The sequence below is a fragment of the Canis lupus genome, chromosome 3 (genome assembly GCF_048164855.1).
Source record: "Canis lupus baileyi chromosome 3, mCanLup2.hap1, whole genome shotgun sequence".
In the NCBI taxonomy this organism is placed as follows: domain Eukaryota; kingdom Metazoa; phylum Chordata; class Mammalia; order Carnivora; family Canidae; genus Canis; species Canis lupus.
Window position 1 is genome coordinate 72,201,927 of NC_132840.1, and position 17,568 is coordinate 72,219,494.

A 17,568-nucleotide genomic window follows, 5' to 3' on the forward strand; every position below is an offset into this window, starting at 1 on the left:
CAATGGAACAGAATAGAGAATCCAGAAGTGGACCCTCAACTTTATGGTCAACTAATATTCGATAAAGGAGGAAAGACTATCCACTGGAAGAAAGACAGTCTCTTCAATAAATGGTGCTGGGAAAATTGGACATTTACATGCAGAAGAATGAAACTAGACCACTCTCTTTCACCATACACAAAGATAAACTCAAAATGGATGAAAGATCTAAATGTGAGACAAGATTCCATCAAAATCCTAGAGAAGAACACAGGCAACACCCTTTTTGAACTTGGCCACAGTAACTTCTTGCAAGATACATCCACGAAGGCAAAAGAAAGAAAAGCAAAAATGAACTATTGGGACTTCATCAAGATAGGAAGCTTTTGCACAGCAAAGGATACAGTCAACAAAACTAAAAGACAACCTACACAATGGGAGAAGATATTTGCAAATGACGTATCAGATAAAGGGCTAGTTTCCAAGATCTATAAAGAACTTATTAAACTCAACACCAAAGAAACAAACAATCCAATCATGAAATGGGCAAAAGACATGAAGAGAAATCTCACAGAGGAAGACATAGACATGGCCAACATGCACATGAGAAAATGCTCTGCATCACTTGCCATCAGGGAAATACAAATCAAAACCACAATGAGATACCACCTCACACCAGTAAGAATGGGGAAAATTAACAAGGCAGGAAACCACAAATGTTGGAGAGGATGCGGAGAAAAGGGAACCCTCTTACACTGTTGGTGGGAATGTGAACTGGTGCAGCCACTCTGGAAAACTGTGTGGAGGTTCCTCAAAGAGTTAAAAATAGACCTGCCCTACGACCCAGCAATTGCACTGTTGGGGATTTACCCCAAAGATTCAGATGCAATGAAACGCTGGGACACCTGCACCCTGATGTTTCTAGCAGCAATGTCCACAATAGCCAAACTGTGGAAGGAGCCTCGGTGTCCATCGAAAGATGAATGGATAAAGAAGATGTGGTTTATGTATACAATGGAATATTACTCAACCATTAGAAACAACAAATACCCACCATTTGCTTCAACGTGGATGGAACTGGAGGGTATTATGCTGAGTGAAGTAAGTCAATCGGAGAAGGACAAACAGTGTATGTTCTCATTCATTTGGGGAATATAAATAATAGTGAAAGGGAATATAAGGGAAGGGAGAAGAAATATGTGGGAAATATCAGAAAGGGAGAAGGGAGACAGAACATAAAGACTCCTAACTCTGGGAAACGAACTAGGGGTGGTGGAAAGGGAGGAGGGCAGGGGGTGAGGGTGAATGGGTGATGGGCACTGAGGGGGGCACTTGACGGGATGAGCACTGGGTGTTATTCTGTATGTTGGTAAATTGAACACCAATAAAAAATAAATTTATTAAAAAAAAGAAATAAGAAAGTCAGTAGGTAGGTTGAATAGCAGCATGGATTCAGCCAAGGAACAAACAGGTGAAATGGAAAATCAGACCGATGCTAAACAGCACCATAAGGGGATAAAGAGTTGTAAAATAGAAAAAGAAAGGTTAAGAGATATACTGCATAGAAGTAGAAATATCAATACATGTTTAACAGGAGTCCTATAAGGAGAGAACAATGAACAAAAGGGAGGAAATATTTCAATGAATAATGACTGAGAACTTCTCAAAATTAAAGGAAGCTAAAAGGTCTCAGATTGAAAAGGCTCATATAGAATGGATTTAGAAAGAAAAATAACAACTAGACATATTACAGAGTAAGTCAAAATCAAAAGAAAAGAGTAAAATTTTAAAACCTTTCAAAAATAAAAAAGCAGATAAATTGCATATGAACAAGAATCAAATTAACATCAGACTTCTCAAGAGTGATCCTGAATACAAAAATGCAATACAGCAATATTTTCAGGGTTGCAGGGAAAAAAGACCTTAAACTTGGAATGTTATATCCAAGTGACCTATATTTAAATATAAGATCAAAATTAAAGGATAGTAACAGGCAGGGAAGACTTCAGAATATTATCTTGGAAAACTCTTAGAGAAAGTGCCCTGGCAAGAAGAAAAAAAAAAAATTAAGGCGTGTGCTGGGAGATATATGGATAAATAAGAAAAAAAAGAGAAAGAACTGAAAACAAAGATAAGAAAAAAAAAAGAAAGAATTGAAAACAAGAGTGTGTCCACAACAATCAAAAACTAAGGCTTTAAATAAACCTAACATAGTAGAACAAGAGAAGAATCATCCTTAAAGGAAGAGGTACACATTAGGGGAATAGAAAAACACTGATGTACTTCAGAACCCAAAGGGGGAAATGTCATCAGAGCTCTTTAAAAAGCAAGCCCCAAGAAAATTTAAAAATGTAATGAATTACTTTTGCCCAGTCAGCTTTTACAAGGTTATGCTACAGTAACAAGTAGCCCCATCTCAGAGATTTGCAACAACAAGAGTTTATTTCTCTTTCAGGTGTTGGCTGCAAGTCAGCGGCTGCAGGTGTGTTCCAGGCATCTGTTCACTTCCTCATTCCAGGACCCAGCAAAAGGAACAGGTCTTATCTCAGCCACATGGCAGAAACAAAAGCACAACTAAGGAACTACATGACAGTACTGAAAGCCTCTGCTCAGAAATCATGGGTAGATCTTTTTGACTCATAGTCTATTTGTCAGGCAAATCTCAACCCATGCCTGATAGTAACAAGGTAGAAAAATATAATCAACTCACAGGGAAATGCTGCAACTCACATCACAAAGGCAGGAATGTATAATCCTCTTGTGTGGAGAATAGAAATATCTTTAAAACTAGGAAAAGAAGATTCACTCCAATTAATGAAAGGCAAATAAAGGGAAGAGTGATAGAAAAGTATGTAAGACATAACATAATATAGCAGAAAAGAGTACTTACATAAAAATTATACCAATGATAGTGAATCATAGATGCACTGAATTCTCTTAAAAAGCAAAATCCAGTAATATATTTTCTACAAGAGATATATTTAAAAACAAAATTCAGCTTTCCAGTCTGGATAAGATAGGGTAGACCCATTTATTTACTGCACCTCCTCAACTAAATACAACTATAAACCCTGGAAATAATGCCAGAAACAACCAAAGGAGAACTCTGAAATGTGGTAAGTAAACTGGTTTGTGGCCATAGGACCAGAAAAACAATAAGCAGCAAGACATCTTATGTCCTCTATCCAACAGAAGAAGACAACAGGCCCACCATTTCCTAAACTCCAACCTAGCAAGAGAAGGCAGCCCACTAGCCTTGCTCTTTCCCCAAACCAAACAAGAGTTCCTCTGACAACATCAGGTAAGCCCAACACCACTGGCAAAGACAATTGATGGGGAATCACGCCAATAATAAGCAGCCAAGGAAAGTACTATCCTTCCTTGCTAGCTTCAGACCCCTCCCCCACAGAAAGACATCCTCCATCCAACCTGGGGAAACCCCTTCTACCCTCTCAGGCAGCATGAGCTGAGATCCCTAGCAGCACTCGATATGCCAAGCAGACCAAAATAACAGCAGATAGCCTCTGAAAACCTTACTATCATTAGAACAACTACCCACAAACATAGGCCAGGAACTGTGCTAAACATAAAGAAAGGAACTGTCTGCTAAAATAAAAAAGTTTAATCAGGATCCTGAGTTTCATAAGAAAAAATATAAAATGTCCATGAAACAATTTTAAAACTACTTGTTATATCAAAAATCAAGAAAAACCACAATTCAAATAAGAAAAGGCAATCAACTATACCAGCATTGAGATGAATCAGATGTTGGGATTATCTGACAACATAACTTTTTTAAAAAGAGGTTATCATAAAAATGCTTCAACAATCAATTACAACTCTGTTGAGATGAATGAAAAAATGGAAAATTTAGCAAAGATTGAAGTGATTATAAAAAAAAACCAATGGACATTATAGAATTTAAAAATACAGTAACAGAGTCTCTAAAAATCTCATTGGATCTGCTTAATAGTAAAAAGGACATAGGATAAAATCAGTAAACATGAAGATGGATAAATAGATGAAAAACAAAGAGAAAATAGTGTGAAAAAAAATGAATAGAGCCTCAGAGATCCTGGGGGATAATAACAGAATATCTAACTTCACATCATCAGAGTCCCTGAATGAGAGGAGGAAGAGAGTGGAGGTAAAAAGATATTCAAATAAATAAGAACTAAAAGCCCTTTAAAAATGGCCAAAGGGGGATCCCTGGGTGGCGCAGCGGTTTGGTGCCTGCCTTTGGCCCAGGGCGCGATCCTGGAGACCCGGGATCGAATCCCACGTCGGGCTCCCAGTGCATGGAGCCTGCTTCTCCCTCTGCCTGTGTCTCTGCCTCTCTCTCTCTCTCTCTGTGACTATCATAAATAAATAAAAATTTAAAAAAAAATGGCCAAAGACACAAGCCTATAAACTCAAGAAGTTGAGCAGACCCCACACGGAATAAACTCAAAGAAATCCATGCCAAGAAAATTTGTAATTAAACTACTGAAAACCAAAGATGAATTTTAAATCATGGAAGCCTCAGAGAGAAACAAGGCATTATCTACAGGAGAACATCAATTCAAATGATAGCAGATTTCTCATCTGAAATTATGGGGGCCAGAAGGATGTGGTATGCCTTTTTTCATGAGTGGAAGAAATTACTTCTCAACTGTAAATTTTATACCCAGTGAAATTTTCCTTCAGAAATGAAGAGAAAATAAAAATATTCTCAGAAAAAGGGAAGCAAAAAGACCTCAGACCTATACTTAGAGACTGATTAAATAAAAGCCTCCAAATGGGAAGAAAATTATAAAAGAAAGAATCTTGGAGCATCACTAAGGAAGAACAGTGGAAATAACAGAAATATTAGTACATGCAAAAGACCATTCCTTTCCTAATGAGTTTTATAAATCATATTTGATGATGAAAACAAAAATTATAATACCATCTCATACTCAAGCTCTGAAATTTGGAGAATCCATCCAAAAATTTAAAAAATTATTAACAGTTTTATATAAAGTTTCTTCCAAAAACAGAAGAGGAGGGGAAATTTTCCCAACCCATTTTATGAGGCTCTGGTAAGAAAACCAGACAAAGACACACAAAAAAGGAAAAACTATAGACCAGTATCTCTCACAAACTTAGATGAAAAAGTCCTTAATAAAAGTCCTGAAACCAACAATATATAAAAAGAATCACACATGATGATGGAATGGGATTTATCTCAGACTGGTTCAACATTCAAAAATCTATGTAGTCCACCATATCAATAAGCTAAAAAAGAAAAATCATTTTATCATATCAACTGACACAGATAAAGCATTTGATAAAATCCAACACTCATTTATTATTTTTTCCCATTTATTATTTTTTAAAAACTCAGCAAGTTAGAAATAGAGGGCAATTATCTCAATTTGATAATGAGCATCTACAAAGAACCTTCAGCTAACATCACACTTAATGGATAATGACTGAACACTTTCCCCCTAAGAGAAGAAACGAGGCAAAGATATCCATTAGCATCACTCTTATCCAACATAGTACTACATGTTCTAGCCACTACAATTAGGCAAGAGAAAGAAACAAAAAGCATACAGATTTAAAAGAAACAATTAAAACTGCCGCTTCTATTTACAGAGGACATGACTGTCTATGTAGAAAATCCCAAGGAATCTACAAAAGATACCTAGAACTAATGAGTTCAGCAAGGTTGCAGGATAAAAGATAAAACATACAAAATATATCACATTTCTACGTACCAACAATGAGCACACAGAAACAGAAATTAAAAGCACAATATTATTTACAATCCCTCCCCCCAAAAATAAAATATTTAAGGCATAGACTTGACAAAATATGTTCAAGATTCATATCTTGAAACATACAAAATGCCGATGAAATAAATAAAAGAAGACCCAAACAACTGGAGAGACATACCATGTCCACAGATTGGAAGATTTAATATAGTAAAAATGTTAATTCCCCCCAAATTTATATATGGAGAGAGAGAGAGAGATTATAAGAAATATGCTCACACGATAATGGAGCCTGAGAAGTCCCAAGATCTGCAGTTGGCAAGCTAGAAGCTCAACAGTATGGTTCCAGCCTGAGTCTAAGTCCAAAGACAGGAGAAGACTGATGTCCCAGCTTGAAGAAAGTCAGGCAAAGAGGGAGCAAATTCTCACTTACTCAGTCTTTTTGTTCTATTAAGCGTTGATGGATTGGATGAGGCCAACTAACATTGAATAAGGGCAATCTCCTTTAATCAGTCTAGGGATTTAAATGTTAACCATGTCTGAAACACCTGCAGACTCATACAGACACACCCAGAAAACACTGAACCAAATATCTGGGCACCCTGTGATCCAGTCACATTGACACATATTAGCCATCACTAGACAAGCTCATTCTAACATTTATATGGAAAGGCACAGACACTTAAACAGCTAAAACAATTTTGACAAAGATGAATAAAACGGGGAAAATCACTCTACCTGATTTTATTTTTTTTTAAGATTTTATTTATTTATTCATGAGAGACACAGAGAGGAGAGAGAGGCAGAGACACAGGCAGAGGGAGAAGCAGGCTCCATGCACGGAACCTGACATGGGACTCAATCCCGGGTCTCCAGGATCACGCCCGGGACTGAAGGCGGCGCTAAACCACTGAGCTACCCCAGCTGCTCTCTATCTGATTTTAAAGCTTACTATACAGTAGACAGGATGATATGATATTAGCAGAGGGATAAACACATAGATCCATGGAACAAAAGAGACATCCCAGAAGTAGACCTACACAAATATATTCAACTGATTTTTGACAAAAGTATGAAAGGAATTCAATGGAGGAAGAATAGCATTTCACCAAATGATCCTGGAGTAACTGGACATCCATAAACAAAGACATAAACCTTGACTTCAACCTCATACCTTATACAAAAACAAACTCCAAATGAATCATGAATTTAAGTGTAGAGTGTAAAACTATAAATTTCTTTTACAATGAAAGTAGGAGGAATCTTCTGGTTCTGGGGCTGGGTAAAGAAGTCTTAAGAAGTCTCATACTTGATATCAAAAGCTCAGCCCAAAAAAGGAAAACTTGATAAATTGGACTTCATCAATATTTAAAACTTTTGCTCTGTGAAAGTCCATGTAAAGATTTTTTTTTCCATGTAAAGATTATGAAAAGACAAGCTACAGACTGGGAGAAATATTTTCAAATGACATATACAACAAATGACTAGCATCTAGAACATATAAATAACTCTCAAAACAGGAAAAATATATGTGAAGGAGAATATATTTATATACACAATTAGAACACGGGCAAATGACAGGAGCAAACATTTCACCAATGAGGACAAACAGATGGTAAATAAGCACATGAAAAGATATTCAACATCATTAGCCATCACAGAAATGCAAATTAAAACCACAATGAGAGATCACTATACACCTCTCATGATGACTAAAAAAAAACAACAACAAATGCTGGTGAAGATGTAGAAAAAACTGGATCACTCATGCCCTGCTAGTAGGAATGTACAGTGATACAGCCACTCTGGAAAATAGTTTCTTATAAAACTAAAATATGCAATTACCATACAGCAATTCTACTCTTGGGCATTTATCCCAGAGAAATAAAAACTTATGTTCACACACACACACAAAAACTGTACATGAATGTCCATAGCAGCTTTGTTTATAACAGCCAAACACTGGAATCAGTTCAGATGTCCTTCAGGAGATGAATGGTTAAACAAACCACAGTACACATATACATGGAATATGCCTCAGCCACAACAAAAAAATGAACTGTCAATATGGGCAACAACTGGAATAAATCTCCGAGGAATTATGCTGAGTGAAAAAAAAGTGAATCCCAAAATGTTACATATTATGGTTCCACTTACATAACATTTTTTCAACGCAGAGTAGTGGTTGCCAGAGGATACGGGATGGTGGCAGAAGGAGGATGGAGGTGGATGTGGCAAAAACAGGCAACTGGGATTCTTGTGGTAATGAGACTGTTCAGTATCTTGATTGTGGTGGTGGATACACAAACCTACAACAGTGATAGAATTATAAAGAACTAAATGTGTGCACACAAACAACTAACTGTGCATGTACACATACACACAAAAACGAGTGCAAGTAAAAGTGAGAAAATCTGAATAAGAAATAATATTGGTGAATTGTATCATTGTCAGTATCTCGGTTGAGATATTATAGCTGTCTATAAAATGTCACCATCAGGGGAAACTGGTTAAAGTGTATGTGGGACCTCTCTGTGTTATTTCTTATACTGCATGTGAAACTACAATTATCTCAATAAAATGTTCAATTTTAAAACAAAATCTACAGAAAAGTTGAAAAATAAAGAGATGGTATTACAGAGAAAGATAATTGTCAATTATTTTTTCCCTTCTTCCATTTAATAGGACACAATTTTTAGCTAGGCACATGGCTTCCTGGAATAAAGACTGCATCTCTCAACCTCCCCTGCAGCTAGGAATGGCCTACAATGAAGTTCTAACCATGTAATGTAAGTAATAATGATATATTCAATTTCCAGGCAGTATTCTTAAAGAAAGGAGGTGTGTCCTTCTCCTTCTGCTTCTTCTTTCCTTCTTACTAAATCATGAGGACAAGGGATATAACCTATGCATTGTGAAAGGGTAGGTAAAAGAACCTTAGATCCCTAAAGAATTTATGGGGGTGCCATAACAGCTATTGTCTGCCTAGGTTGAATTAAGAAATATCCTCTGTAAGCAGTACCCACCCTTGGCTTCTTCCAGACTTTGATAAAATAAACTTCTATCTTGTTCGGGACACTGACATTTTGAGTTTTCTTTGACTAGTTGAATCCAAACTTCATTAATATAAATAGTAAAGATATTCCATGAAAAAACAACAGCACAGTTTTATTTTTAGGCCAATAGAACTCTAGGCCAAAAAGAAAACAAGAGACAAAGAAGAAAGATACAAGGATCATCTGTTAATATTATAGCCTCAACTACTATAAAGCAATAGCTGACATATTAGAGGGGAAGAGACAAACATTAAAAAATAAAAACTGTAGTTAAGGAATTTACCACACTCTTCTCAAAAACTAACAGATCAGAAGACAAAAATGTGCTAATAGATTTGAATAGTATAGTTGATAACTTTGAACTGAGGTACTTTAGACCCCAAACATGAAGAATGTATATTATTATTTAGCTCACCTAGAACATTAAAAAAATCTACCACAAATTAGGCTACAAAGGATGACAATTCAACCATTTCCAGAGACTGCAATAAAAATAAGAATCAATAACAAAAAGACAGGTACTTATTAATCCCAAAGGTATAGAAACTGAAAACTAAGCTACTTAATAACATTTGTGTTAAAGAGGAAATCATAGGGGAAATTACAAAATACTTAGAACTGAATGACAATAAAAACACCACATGTCAAAATTTGTGGGACACAACTAAAGCAAGACTTAAGGAAAATTAATGGCTTTAACTATATTTTCCAGAAAACAACAAAGATGGGGAAAAAATGAGCTAAGCTTTGACTCAGGAATTTGTGGGGGGGGGAGATTATGGAGTAAACTCAAAAACAAAAATTATTAAAGAGGAAAGGGTAGAAATCAGTAAAATCAAGAATAAAAATTGTTTAAATTAAAATATCAACCTATTGGGACTCCTAATGAGAGTCAATTAATTGATCTAGCTATTAATTATTAATGGCAACTAAAACCAATTTAGGAGAGTCAACCAGACATTGTCCATAAGTAAGAACATATGACTCCATAAGTAAGAATATATGATTCTGACATATGTTCTTACTTCCTCATGAAGTAAGAACATAACCCACTTATGAATGTAAAAAATGTATATCTACATCTATCAATATAGACAAAAAAATATAGACAGACAGGTAGATATTGATAGATATACAGTTTGGATTTGACCAACACTCTAGATTCAACTGCAAATTTGCAGGAAATTCTATGAAAATGGAATCATCTCTAAATTCAAAGTTCAATCAAAATTCTACCAATTTTTTTGAAAGTTAACAAATTGATTCCCAAATTAATATATAGAAAAAATGAAGGTTCAAAATCCACAAAAAACTAAATCAATGTTTTAAAAAGAAGAAAGCACAGTGATTTGCTATATTTTATATTATGACATAGTACAGAGCTATACAATTTTACAAAGCTTGGTTCTAACTCAAGAATAGACATATAAATCCAATGGAACAGAAGAGAGAATATATAAACAGATCTGTGTGTGTGTGTATAGGAACTTGATATATGATAAAGACAGCAAAACTAATAAGTGGGAAAGGATGTGGTTGGTGGTTCACCAAAAAATCTTTACCTCACACCATATACAATAGTGAATTCCAGATAGATTAAAGACCTAAACTTGATAGGTAGAACAATAGAACTAATAGAATAAAAATGAATAAAACTCTCCTTGTGATCTTGGGCAGGGATAGAATTTTGTAAACAAAACTCAAATAGCAAATCCATAAGGCAAAAATTGATGAATTTCCTGCATCAAAATTAAGATGTTTCTTGCCGTTTGCAATAACATGAATGGACATCAAGAGCATTATGCTAAGTGAAATAAGTCAGACAAAGACAAATACTATGTGATCTCACTTATATGTGGAATCTAAACAAGCAACAACAAAAGCATGCAGATACAGAGAAGAGATTGGTGTTTACCTGAGGCAGGGGTTGAAAAAAGGGGAGAAGGGGATCAAAATGTACAAACTTCCAGTTATAAAATAAGTAAGTCATGGGGATGTAATGTACACCCTGGTGACTATACTTATTACTATCATAGTGCATATTTAAAAGCTGCTAAGAGAGTAGATCTTACAAGTGCTTAGCACAAGAAAAAAATAATTTTTGTAACTATGTAAGGCGATAGAGTTAACTAGACTTACTGTGGTGATCATTTTGCAGTGTATACAAATATCGAACAGTTATGTTGTATCCCTGATCCCTGAAACTTATATAATGTTACATGTCAATCATAACCTCAGGTTTCAAAAAATAAAATCAAACATTAATGAAGAAATAAATTGTATGTGACACTGCAAAAAAATTAAAGATTTCGAAAGGATGCTGTATTAGTTCAACTGGGTAACTTAAAACAACAGAAATTTACTAAGAGTTCTAGAGGCTAAAAATCTAAAGTCAAGATGTCAGAGGGCATGCTCCCTCTGAAACCTCGGGAGGCTAGAGGTCTGAAGTGAAGGTGTCAGCAGGGAACTCTCCCTGTAGGACCTGTAGGGGAGAATCCTTCTTTGCTTCTTCTGGCTTCTGGTGTTGGCCAACAATTCTTAGCATAACTTGGCTTGTATGTGGATCACTCTGATCTCTGCTTCTATCATCATATGACCATCTTCTCCCTGCATGCCCCTGCCTTCACATGGTATTTACCTCTCCTTAAAAGAACACCAGTCGTATTAGATTAGGGTCTACTCTAAAGGCTCCATTTTTACCTTGATTACATCTGCAAAGACCCTACTTCTAAATAAGGTCACATTCACTGGTACCAAGGTTTAGGACTTCAACAGATCTTCTTGAGGAACACGTTCAACCCATCACAGTCTGTCCTCTGGTTTCCCCGAAATTCATATCCTGCCTACATGCAAGTACATTTACCCCATCCCAATATTCAGAAAAATCTTAACTCATTCCAGCGACAATTCTTTTTTAAGATTTTTTAAAAATTTAATTATTCATGAAAGACACACAGAGAGAGACAGGCAGAGAGAGAAGCAGGCTCTATGCAGGGAGCCTGACATGGGACTCAATCCCGGGTCTCCAGGATCACATCCTGGGCTGAAGGCAGCGCTAAACTGTTGAGCCACCAGGGCTGCCCTCCAGCGACAATTCTAAGTCTAAAAACCTTAACTAAATATAATCAATTCAAAAGTCCCAAATCCAATCATCTAAATCTATAAAACGGGTATAGGTGAGAGTCTGGGTATAATCTATCCTGGGGCAAAATTTGTCTCCATCTACAGACGTATGAAACTAGAAAACAAGTTATCTTCTTGCAAATACAGTGATGGGACAGGCACAGAGCAGATATTCCCATTCCAAAAGGGAGAGATTTAAAGGAATAAAAAGGTCATCATTCCCAAGCAAGTCAGAAATCCAAAAATCCTATTAATTTCAAAGCCTAAGAATGATCCTCTGTGGCTTCATGCACTGTCCCCTGGGCCTACAGTGGCAGCCCCTGCCTTTCTGGCCTCTGCTTCTGCATCTCTACGTTTTGCTCCAGAGCCATTCATCTGTTTCCTTAAGGGTAGCACACGTTTGTAGCTACCAGCCAGCTTCCCACCTGCAGAATCCCAGAAGTCGGCCAGCCTTCCTTCACTTTGTCTAGTCTCTGGCCCTTTCAGTCACAAGGTTTGTGAGTCTCCTGTGTGTCATGGGAATCTCATGCCATTGGACATGAATGTTACCCACAGATGCTTTTTGGATGACCCCACCTCTATCCTTCGCTTCTGTTCAGAGAGCCTAGTTGGATCCATTTGTCACATACCTAGTCTCCTCAGCACAATGTTGTCAGTCATACTTTCAGTGCTTTCTCCTGAGCATGCTTTCTCAACAGTGAATTTCCTAATCGTAGCAATCTAGATAAACCAAGAACCTTCCAAATCATCAAGTGCTGGCTCCTTTATGTTTAACAATTTCTTCCTCAAGCCAACTCTTTTCTCTTGGACTTTATTCTGAGCTATAAAGGGAAATAGGCCACACTTTCCACACTTTGCTTAGAAATGTCCCCAGCTAAATATCCTAGTCAAGTTCTGCATTTCATCTAACAGTAGAGCGTAAATCAGCCAAGTTCTCTGGCACTTTTTTAAGAAAGATTTTATTTATTTATTTGAGAGAGAAGAGAGCACAAGCAGGGGGAGCCTCAGAGGAAGAGGGACAAGCAGACTCCCCACTGAGATCAGGCCCTGGGATCATGACCTGAGCCGAAGGCAGACACTTAACTGACTGAGCCACCGAGATGCCCCTCTCTGCCACTTTATAAAAAAAAAATTGCCTTTGCTCTCATTTCCAGTAACATGTTCCTCATTTCCTCCTGCGGCCCCACCAGTAATACTGTTTCTAGTGCATTCTATTTCATGATAGAAGCTTTCTCAGCTGTGCTCCTCACTTCCATGGCAGCACTCCCTGGAATTGCCTTTCACATTCATATTTCCCTCAATGACCTTCTCAATGCAGTGTAAGCTTTTTCTATAATAAGCTTCAAAATTCTTCCAGCCTCTGTCCATTACTCAATTCCAAAGCCATTTCCACATTTTTGGGTATTTGTTACAGCAGCATACCACTACCCTGTGCCAAAATCCATACGGACCTTCCTGGGGCTGTCATGACATAGTTTCACAAACTGGGGAGCTCTAAACAACAGAAACTTATTCTGTTGCAGTTCTGGAAGCTGGAAGCCTAATGTCAAGGAATTAGCAGCACTATGCTCCCTCGGAAGATTCTAGGAAGGAACTCTCCCCGGCCTCTTCCAGCTTCTGAAAGCTCCAGGCATTCCTTGGCTTATGGCAGCATAACTCCAATCTCCTCTTCTGTCTTTAAATGGCTTTTGTGTCCTCTCCAGTCATTGGATTTATAGCTCAGACAAAATCCAGGATTACTTCATCCTGAGGTCCTTAACTAATTACATCTGCAGAGACCTTATTTCCAAACAAGGTCACATTCCGAGGTTCCTAGTAGACAAGAAGTCTTGAAAGACACTACTCAACGGACCACAGGTGCTAGGGACAAAATTAACAAACAAGTGACAACTGACAGAACATATTTTAAAGTCTAAAATCATTAAAGATTTCTATCTGTAACATGCCTGAAAACTGCAAATCAATATGACAAAATCCTACAGAAAAACAGGAAAAGGATATGAATAGGTGATTCATAGACACAGAAACCCAAATGAATAAAATGCTTATAAAGAGTTATTCAGCCTTGTTTCTCATAATATGAGAACTTCAAATTAAAACAAGGAAATTCCACTTCATGCCCATAACATTGACACGAAAAATTAAGTTGTCAAGTGTTGGCGAGAATATGGAAAAATAGAAACCCTACATAATCTAGATTGACTTCCTCTCTTGCTCAGAGTAAAGCCCACAGGTGCCGCATTTCCTGGTCCAACTACTTCTCTGACCTCATCTCCAACCACCCACTGCTCCCTCTCTCTGCTCTTACCCAGAAGCCTTCATGCTCTGCCTCTAACAGGCCAAGTATACTTGGTTGGATGCCAGGACCTTGACACTTGTTTCTTCTGCCTGGGGTGTGCTTACCCCATTCACTAGAATGGCTAGTTCCCTCAGTTTTTTGAAGTTTCTATTAGGGGAGACTTCCTTGACCACTCTGGTAACACAGGATAGAGCCCCCTCCCCCATCACCCCACTTTTTCTTGCTTTATTTTTCTCCTGCACGGTTACAACTCTTTGACACACTTTATATTTTGCTGGTTTGTCTATCTATTAGCTATGTCTCTCTACAAGAACATACAACTCTGGTTTGCTCACTGCTGCATCTGCCCAAGGCTAAAACAGTGCCTGGCATATTAGGTGCTCAATAAATGTGTGGCTGAACAATGAACTCCTACTACTTATCAAATGACTACTGTGTACTGAGTGCTTTTGTTGAATTATCTCATTTAATCCTTACAACAACCGTATGAGTTAGTTGTCATCACTTCCATTTTAGTGACTTGCAGACTGAGGCTCAGAGGGTTAGTCAACCTATGGGAAATCACACAACTAGCAAATGACTGAGCTAGGGCTTGAGCCTGGCCAGGTTGATTCTAAAACCTAGGTTCTCAAGCGCTTCACTGTACTTCTGGCGATCACCCCCAGAGTTCATAACTGTCAGGTGGTGGCCATGAACATGCATGGATCAAATATCCTGCTGCAGGGAATGCAGCTGCCATTCCTCCAGAACCAAAAGCACATTAGTGCTGAGGCCACACTTCCCCCAGCTGCTCCCAGTCAGTGACAAAGCACAGCTGGTACTAGGGATCCCTCTCCTAATGGTAATTCTGGCTGTAGAGTCTCCCTCAGCCTGACCATTGCCTTCTCAGACCTGTGTTGGGTCTTGGACTCATCCTATCCAATCCCCCATCCTCTTCTTTCACAGAGTCAGAGGGATATTGAGGTTGGAAGCCTGATCCCTGCCTAATCCTGCTTCCTCCTCTTTGACCCTCACAGGATTTCTCCCCAATAAAGTTATTGTACCTCTAATCCCATCTTGGCTTCTGCATTGTCAAGGTCCTATTCTAACATACTCATGGTGACAATCAGGAGTTGCCCAGCAGAGTACCGATTACAGCTGAACATGCACACACCCCATGACCCAGCAATTCCACTCATACATAACACACTCAACAGAAATGCACACATATTGTCACCAAAAGACATGCGCACTGGTGTACCTCGCAGCACTGTCCATAGAAGCTTGAAACTGGAAATTGTGCAAATGCCTATCAACAGTCAAATAGGTAAATAAGTCATAGTACAGTCGCACCATAGAACATTATACAGCCAGGAGAACAAATAATCTACAATCACTCACAACATGGATGAATCTCACAAACATAATACCGAGTGAAAGCAGCCAGATGCAAAAGAGTACAGACTGTGAGATTGCATTCACGCAAAGTCCGAAACCAAGCAAAACTGATTGACAGTGTTAGAAGTCAGGGCACTGGCTGCCTTGGGGGCAGGAGTGGAGACCAGAAGGGACATAATGTTTTGTTCCTTGACCTGGATAGTAGTTACGAGGTAGCGTGGTTGGCTTTTGGGAATTCACTACATACAAGATGTACATTTTTCTCTGTGTTAGACCACAATAAAAAAAAAAAAAAAGAGCAGGCCAATACTGAACAACACCCACCAGAAAGGCAAAATCACAAGCTGCTACCAAGCTCTAACCCTGTTCCCTGTTTTCTGTTCCTGTCAGGGTTCTATCATCTTCATGATCACCTTGACGCACAAATACGTCGCTTTCTCTTACCCTTGTGACCCATCTGCCACCAAGTCCTGCTTGTTCTTCCTTTACAAAATCTGCCAGTTTTGATCTGTTTCTTGCATTCCTGCTGTCACAGCTCCACTTAATGGACTTGGCAAAAGTTAGTTGCTAACTAGTCTCCCAGCCAGGGCAGGGATGAGGGTGAGGCCAGAGAGCTCCTGGGGGCAAAATTTAAAAAGGTCTCATTCTCAGGGTCTTGCAAGCATGGAGTCGACAGCTGAGAGTGATGTTTCTCTGAATTCTGCATCCAGGCACCTGCCTTGCCTCACATTATTAGTCCCTGCTCCATGATGCTGGGCTACTCTTCCTGCTTCCATCATGTCCTCCCCCGAACAAGGACTTACCATTATCCCCTCTGCCTACCAAATTAAGGATGGCCGTGGACAGGTCACAGCATCTCCCTTAGCCTCAGTTATTTCTTTTTCATGTGTACAGTGTGGAGACTGGACCCAGAGGTGGCAAATTTGCCTTGAATACCCAGCTCCAATCAGTGTAACAGCTCTCTTGAGCCGTAGGTCAAGAAAGATACTGAGGACAAGTTCAGATTCATTGGAGAAAGGTGCTGTGATCAGTTACTGATCGTTGCCATGGGTGAGAAAGAGGGTGGCCTTGATACACACACCAGGTATTTGCCTTAAGTCACTAAAGCCAAATTCTTTATCCTGGCATTCCAGACCCTCCATAATCCAGTCTTATTGTATATTAATGGTCCTCTTCCCGAGGGAATCAAGTCTGAAATGTTCAGCTGGGTTTCAAATAAAGTAGGTAGAAGTGAACTGGGCCAGTGGCACCGTGCTGAGACGCGGCCAAATCACTCTCAGGGCCACTCAGGCGGAGCCCCCTTTGAGGTAGTCAGTCTTTGGGTGCCCCCCTGGGCTCATCTCCGTTTCCAGAACTGAACACCAAAAGACTGTTCTGAACTCCCTACAGAGAGCTGATTTATGTTCTGGCTAAGTGAAGAGGAACTCAAAATATTGTGCCCATTTGTCTGTGCTGTGGATGGTTAGACGGATCATCTCTAGCCCGCTGACTGGCCTGGTCCTCGCGGCTCCTCTGGAACCTGCTGGAAGCAGCTGGACTTGGCAGCTCCACTCAGGGGACAAAGCCCAGCCTGTGAGCCCACAGAAATGTCAACCCAGGGCCTCTTGGAGACCCCTCAGGACTTGCCCACAGGACTTTCTGAAACCAAGGCTCATACACACACGCACAGGCCCAGTGGTGCATGACTCACTGACTGGGAAATCTCCCTAGCCCTGTATTTCTTTTTTTCTTTTTTTTCCCTCTTTCCCAGCATTTTTCCACCCAAAATGGTGACAGCTGAGCTCAGCCTGAGCTGGCACCTCCAGGACTCTCTGGTGAGAGAGAAGCCAGCCCCACTCCAACCTCATCTCTTCTGGGTGAGCACCTACATGCAGCCCCCCAGAAGGCAGATGTGTATACACATAATACAATGAGATTTGTGCTCTGCTTGGGCAAAGTGCCAGGAAACACAGAGCAGAAGTGGTTAGTTCTCCTCAGTAGAGCAGGGCTGGCTTCT

General features: G+C 39.0%; 1 protein-coding gene across 1 annotated transcript in view; it reads right to left on the minus strand.

Annotated features, from left to right (window-relative positions):
* Nucleotides 1–7,879: 7,879 nt before the first annotated feature.
* The window catches only part of BUD13 (BUD13 homolog), a 134,371-nt gene continuing 124,682 nt past the window's right edge, over nucleotides 7,880–17,568 (minus strand). The window contains exon 11 of the mRNA XM_072822134.1: nucleotides 7,880–8,026. The gene's annotated coding sequence lies outside the window, so the exon portion shown is untranslated. The remainder of the gene's footprint in view (nucleotides 8,027–17,568) is intronic.